Source organism: Tiliqua scincoides, chromosome 2 (assembly GCF_035046505.1).
Source record: "Tiliqua scincoides isolate rTilSci1 chromosome 2, rTilSci1.hap2, whole genome shotgun sequence".
Taxonomy (NCBI): Eukaryota; Metazoa; Chordata; class Lepidosauria; order Squamata; family Scincidae; genus Tiliqua; species Tiliqua scincoides.
In genome coordinates, this window is record NC_089822.1 from 47638132 (window position 1) to 47645661 (window position 7530).

Here is a 7530-nt window from a genome sequence, read left to right on the forward strand (position 1 = left end):
TTTTGTAATGCCTGGGGCTTGTTCTAGTCTCCTATTGTCATTTTAATTGGTTCTCAAGTTAGGTCTCTTACTCCTGAGGGCTAGGCTTATTTGTCATTCAAAAAAATAACTAAGGCCAGAGCAATGGCTGCTTCTTCACTATAAGGAAAGGGTTGGGGCACTAGCCTTGATGAAGGGAAAGGCATACTCAAGGAGATATCATGGATTTGAGACCACCCTTCTATTATGGCACTAAATAACTTTTTTTTGAATTGCATAGTGTTTTTAATATTTTAGGAATTGATCAGGATGTTTCAATAACTTTGGGAAAATTAGCATACTGCCTTCTATTCAGGCTTTACTCATGATAACAGGGAAGAAATATTGGTGACAACAGAAAGAAAATCCATTATGAACCTGGTTCACAAACTCCAATGTGACTTGGTTAGACCAATGTTTATGACAAACAATTAAGGCTACCTCACCACCATGGATTCTGGATGCCAATTCATAACATACTGTCTTGTCAAATTCCTGTTCTGGACTTTGCCTAAAGAACTTATGCCCAAAACTAATTAGTTTCCCCAGCTTAATCACACCTAAATCTAGCAGACTGCAAAAACCACTGCTGTGCCTCAGCAGGCAGAAGGCTAGTAGGCAGCTAGCTTGCCTGTAAGTCTGCAGGGTCCCTCCTTCAAACAGCAGCCCTTTAGGGTACAGCAGCACCAGCTCAGCTCTCCACCACTTGGCAGTCTCTGTTGAATTAGTCAGTGCACCAGTTTGTGGTTCACCCTCCAGTCAAACTAGGTCAGTTTAGCCAAACAGTCCATTTTGCTAGCAAGTCTCCTTTCCCTCCTCTACTCTCTCTCCAACTAAACCTATAAAACTCTCCCTGCATAAGGTGCTCCTTATATCCCTGAAGATCTCATTGCCTCTAGTGGCTGCAGCTGTGCAGCACACCCTCTGCTGAAAGCCCAGGCCTTAACCAGGTTCACCAGATTAAAGGGCTTCTGCTGACACCACATCCCATCTCCTCACCATATGTTCCAGGATTCCAATACACATGCTGTTGCTAACAAAGGAATTATCAACTCTTATACAGAAAAGATTTATTGGGATAAGCAAAGGCAATAGCTGGATCCAGTGTTGGACAAATTTTTAGAGCTTCAGAACTTCTGCAATCCAAAGAGGAGAGTCTACTGCATTACCATTACCTATGATGGAACACATCTTTGATGAATGCTGAAACCCTCCATCACTGAGGACTTTGAGTTAATTTTATATACAGGTACAACAATTTCACGGATTTTATATATCACCAATCATTAATTTTCAGAGTATTTCCTCAGGAGAAACTGAAATAAATTTGAAACACTGCAATCTCATGTATGTCTATTCAGAAATAAGCCCCACTGAATTCAATGTGTCTTATTTCCATGTAAGTGTGCACAAGGCTGCAACCTGAAATCCTCTACTCCAGGATGGACAATTGGGGGTTTCATGAGCCTTGTGTCCCTGGCTGTGCTGATCTGGAAGTAATTGGAGGTGACTTGATGATGTCACCACCAATTTCTTTCGTGTTCTGAGCTACCAAAGTCATTTGGAAGGCTCAGGACACAAACAGTGGAGGTGGATGCGATGGGGCTTTTCAATCTCCATGCCACATCATTTGGCTTCTCCTTTTCCAAAGGAGAAAGTCTTCCAAAGGACAAGCTGGAACAGTGTTGCAGAGACTGAGAGCCCAATCCTGAGCTTGACGTCCTGGCTTACTGCCGGCACGCACTGCAAGGCCTAACGCTGCAAGGCCTAACGCTGGGCCAGCACCTGTGCTAGTGGTTGCTGCCCATGCTAGCTTTTCGGTGCTGCCAAAGCTGCGCGCCGCCCGTGCTAGCTTTTTGGTGCCTCCAAAGCTGCATGCCACGGGAGCTCAGGATTGGGCTGTGAAAAGCTTTTAGCACTGGGACCCACTTTTTAGAATGACAATCTGTCCAAGACCCACCAGAAGTGATGTCATAGTGGAAGTGACATCATCAGGCAAATTAAAATAAATAAGTATAAGTAATTAAAGTAAACAAATAATTAAATAAGCAGAAGCCAGCCCTGGTCCACCAAGCGAATTTCCTCTGTAACCTGCCTGCAATAACACCCCCCCTCCAAAATCAGTCAGGTTTTCAGCCCTACCCAATGCCCAGTTCAATTTAAGAACTTCTGTTTAAACCAGAACACTGTCAGGATCCACCTGGCTTTGCAAGTCTCAAAAAAACTCATGTTATCAGCTGAAGCCTCTTTTTTGATCCTTTTTAGTGGGGGGGAGGAAGGAGGGACTTCCTTCTCAGGTGTTTTTGGGGACTGCATTCATTGGATCAGGACCATTCTGGTGTCCTTGGATTCCTCTCATCCTGCCCTTTCCTTAGGACTAAGGCAAGGTCACCTACTCGCAAGTAAATGTGTGCTACAGCTCAGTTTCACTTTCCATAGGGCTCCATGCATTTTTTGTTCTCTGGTTTTTTGGCCATAACTTTTGATAGAAAGGAGATATTTCACTGTGGTTTTTGCATTGCATTCTGCTGGATATTCCACATCCAACAGTATGTTATATACCAACATGTGGTATATAACATGACAGTATTACTCCTAACCACCGCGATTTTAGCGTTTAACCCCCCTCCTGCCAAAGAGCTACTGCAGCAGGCCAGTTTCCTTCCAGATCTAACACTGTGTTTAGGAGTGTTGTGTATGCATCCCTGGCCTAGCACATAGGGCTGGTGGCAGCTGGCCTCCACTGTGCACCCAGCATCCCACATGGGCCGTGAGTCCAGGTGAGACAGGAAAATATAAGATCCCAGGAAATTTCTGGGTCGCCTTCTTTGGCTCCTGGGCTCAGTTTTTGACCAGGGGCCCAGGTACAAAATGCCCCCTTTACCCCACCCCTGATGAGCCCTGGATACAGCCAGTTTGCACTCCAGGCAGACCAAGGAGCCTGAGAGCCCAATCCTAGCCATGTCTACTCAGAAGTAAGTCCCATTGTAGCCAATGGAGCTTACTCCCAGGTAGGTGTGGACAGGAGGGCAGCTGAACAGCCCAAGCCTGTGCGTGTCTACTCAGAAGGAAGTCCCATTGTAGCTAATGAGGCCTGCTCCCAGGTAGGTGTGGTCAGGAGGGCAGCCGTGCACTCCCAGGACCGCTGATCCTAGGAGGAGACTCCCAGCCGCCTCCTCCCTCAGCCGGCCCTGCAGGAGTCAGACCCTGCAAGCTCCTCAGCCAGCGAGCCCGGCGCCCTCCCGTCGCTCCTACCCCATCCAATGGCCTTGCCGCCTTCTCAGCGGAGGGCGGGACAGTCCGCTTTCTCCTCACCCCATTGGCTGCGGCGCAGGGAGCCTCCGCGAGGCCGGACACGGTGCGCGCCGATTGGACGCCGGCGGGGAAGGGGGCCGGGGCGGATTGGGCGAGGCGCGCTCACGTGACGCAGGCGGGGCCGATGACGGCGAGTGTGGCGTCGGGGCTCCGCTTGTCAGGTAGGTGGATGCGGCGCTCGGGACGGTGGTGGAGCGTGCGGGGCTCCGGTGGTGGGCGGGGCGGCGCGCTCTGGGCGGGTGGCGATGGGGAGGGCCGGCCGGGGAGGCCGCCGTCCCGAGCGGGGCAGGGGCTGTCGCGCCGCCTAGGCCCGAGGGGGAGCGGCGCTGGAGCGGGAGCGCCCCTTCCAGCTGCAGGGATAAAGAGGAGGAGGCGGCGCTCTCGGGCTCGCAGGGTGTCGGCCACGCTCCCGGCGAGGGTGCCGGCCGGTGCTTTTCGTCCGGCTGGGTCTTCTAACTTCGGCCGCCTCCAGGACCCCACGGTGGCGGAGAAGCTGGGAGGGACCAGCGCCCGCCGCGTCCACATGACCCACCAGGTTCTGGGTCTCCGCTGGTGCTGGCAGCGGCGGGCCGCTTCCTTCCCTACTGTCCGCGCAGCACCGGGCTGCGGGGCAGAATCAGGGACGTCCGCTGACGCTGAGCGTTGGCAGTGTTGGGACGCAGAAGGAAACACTTCTGTACCCAGCGAGTTTTGGGTCTGTGGAACTCCCTGCTACAGGATGTGGGATGGCATCTGGCCTGGATGTCTTTAAGAGGGCATTGGACAACAACACCGTCTCTCACAACTAACCACAGGCTAGCCACAACTCTTGGGATGGATAGAGTAGGTAGGGGGAGGTTCCAGGGGACATCCACTAAGGTTGAGTGTTGGGAGAGTTTGGACAGAGGAAAAGTTTTCTTTACCCAGTGTGCGATTGGTTTGTGGAACTCCCTGCCACAGGATGTGGAGTTGGCATCTGGCCTGGATGCCTTTAAAAGGGGATTGGACAATACCAGCAGCTCTCACAAGTAACCATAGGTTAGCCACAACTCTTGGGGATGGATAGAGTGGATATGGGGAGGGTCCAGGAGACAGAACAAGGGGGCATCCACTAAAGTTGAGTATTGGGAGAGTTAGGACAGACAAAAGAAAACAGTGTGTAATTGGTCTGTGGAACTTCCTGCCACAAGATGTGGGAATGGCATCTGGCCTGGCTTCCTTTACAAGAGATTGGACAGATTTCTGGAAGAAAAAGCCATCACAGTGTACAAGCTGTGATGGGTTTGTGCAACTTCCTGGTTTTAGAAGTAGGCTACCTCAGAATTCCAGATGTGAGGGAGGGCACCAGGTCTCTTATTGTCTTGTATGTTCCCTGAGGCATCTGGTGGACCGCTGTGAGATACAGGATGATGGACTAGATGGGCCTTTGGCCTGATCCAGTGGGGCTCTTATGTTCCTGGATGTAAGCTCCATAAAACACAATGGGATTTACTTCTAAACCAGGGGGAAATCCACTAAAACTGACCAGTGGAAGAGTTAGAACAGACAAAAGGAAATAGTTCTTTACCCAATTTAAAAGTAATATGTGGAACTCCTTGCCACATGATGTTGTGATGGGACCCTGCTTAAATGCCTTTAAAAGGGGATTGGACAGATTGATGGAGGAAATGTCCATCATCACAGATTACAAGCCATGATGGGTATGTGCAACCTCAGAATGCCAGATGCAAAGGTGGGCACTAGAGTTCAGGTCTCTTATTGTCTTGTGTGCTCCCTGAGGCATCTGGTGGGCCACTGTGAGATACAGGACGATGGACTAGATGGGACTTTGGCCTGATGCAGTGGAGCTCTTCTTATGTTTCAGTAGCTGTTTGAGGCAGGGATCTTTGAAACTGAGAGAGCAGTGGGATTGACTTTCCCAGTGTTTGTGAACAGTGTGTGTGAACAGATCTAGAGGGTCAGGGTCAGGTCTTAAGATAGGACCTCCGCATGGGGCAACTTTTAAAAATTGTTAGTATGCCATACAATTGAATTAACGGGGCTGCTTGTCCAAGTAATCACTACTCATACAGCCTAATACTGTTTTAGAAGTATAGGTACACCATGATAATTGCTATAGTAAACGTGCAGTGGTGAGGATGATCACACCTCCAGCTTGCTTCTTTCTTTCTAGTAGTATTGGCAAGATTTAATGCATGACAAAGCAGGCACTTTGCCAGTCTAAATCTGGCTCAGTGAATCTTGCAAGGAAAAGTGAAAGGTAGAGTGAGAACTGCTTATCTGAGGCAGGCTTGGGCTGCAGACTTATATGCACCTACCTGGGAGTAAATTCTGTTAAACTTAATGAGGCTTATTTCCAAGTAGACATGTAAAGGATTGTGCTGGAAGTGTGGTGGAAATTTTCATTATGCCTGCTGGCACTCCTTTGTGTGTGTACAGATGGGAACTTGATGTAGCTGTAGGGTTTTCCTTTACAGTAAGCATGGTAGAGTGTTATACTTTTAGGCTTTGCAGGTTATCTTGGAACTTTCAGCCCAGGTTTCTCAGGGTTTTGTAGAGAGGTTACGGGATACCATTGGCTTTTGTGCACAGAAGCAATAGTGTTACAGACAAGCCAGTCCTTTGCTTGAATTTTATTTGGGCAGATGGAACCCAGTTCTGGCAATTAGTTTTGGCCACTTGGATCCATGAGTCTGCAATGCAACCACTTCGGGGATTGGTGAGGCAATTTCACATAGTTATGAAACGATTTGTACTTCAATACTTCTGTGTTTTGTTGCTCTTCAGCTCATTGTAAGGAAAAGGAGAGATGTAAAATTTCCTGAAATTTTGGAGTTCGGAAAAAACCTGGTTTTTCTCTGGTTTTTTTCCAGAAAAAAACGGAAATTTTTGGAAAAATTGAAAAAATGCTACACTAGCACTTTTTTTTTCTCTTCCAGATTGAAAGTCATTCTGTTACTTTAGGAACATAAAATATGTCTATGGACAATTTGACTTGACATAAAGTTATCACAACTAGCATATTAAAAATATAGTGTATCCAAACAATTATTACAAACAGAATTTACTTTTTTTGTAATATTTACTTGTAATTGTAACAAATGGAGCAACAATCTCCTGAATGGTTTACTAGTTTATGGAACAGACAAGAAAACCACCACAAAACAATTTTTAAAAATCCAGAAGTAATAATTAGTCATATTTTCTCTCCACAGTATTAAATAAAAATAAAAAAACCATTCTCATAAAAAGAATTGAAGAGGGGGGAAGTGTATAGAAGGGAGTGGGACTAAGTTTCAATGAATGGGCATGAAACTTACTCAGAATCAATTTCTCAGCTGTAATTATCAGTGTCGGTTTCAGTCTTTGCTTTTGCAGCTACTCTGTTGTGTCTGTCATTATCACAGTTATTATGGACTTCTAAAAACTGAGGTTTGCCCAGATTGAAACAAGCTTCTCTACCCTTTCACATGTCAGTTTATTTCTTGATTTAGTGTGTTTCCAAACACAGACCAGATTCTTTCACACGCTGCAGAAGATGGAGGAATCTGAAGAAGGCGAGAAGCAAGAGGAGTCAGAGGCTGTGTTGTGCAAAGACCTTGCCACCAGGTTGCAGGAGGAATATGTTTGGCAGAATCCCAGATTGCATTCCTGAACCAAATCCCACTTTCTGCAACATTTGAAAGTACCTTCCCAACATCAAGTCCTAAATGGGGTGCTTGTTTTGTAATCCAGTCAAATGCAGTAACAGTGCTGTCATCACTTATATTTCCACCTTTGAATCTTGGATCCAACAGATTTGCAGCAGCATGAATTGGATGACAGCAACATTTTTCCCTTTTTAAAAATAAAAGTCTTTCACTTTACTTTCTTCTATAGTTGTAAGTGGAGATATACTGAGATTTTCAAAAACAGTTGTTTTTATCTTGGTCATTAAATAAGGAATTTCTGACAAAAGTGCACTATCTGATTCAGATACAGTGATTGCTGCGGCAATTGGCTTTAGAATCTTCAGGGAATTTTGCAACTGAATCCAGAAGACATCCTGTTCAAGAACAGTGTTTCTTACACTCCTGGGTGCTTCAAGATCTTCAACTATTACCGTTTCTTGAAGAGCTTCTTTGTTTTTTAGGAAACTTCAAAGGAGATCACCACTCCAGCGCACCGAGTTTTACTATAGAGCTTCAGTGTCACTATTTTATTCTTTGCATTTTTTTC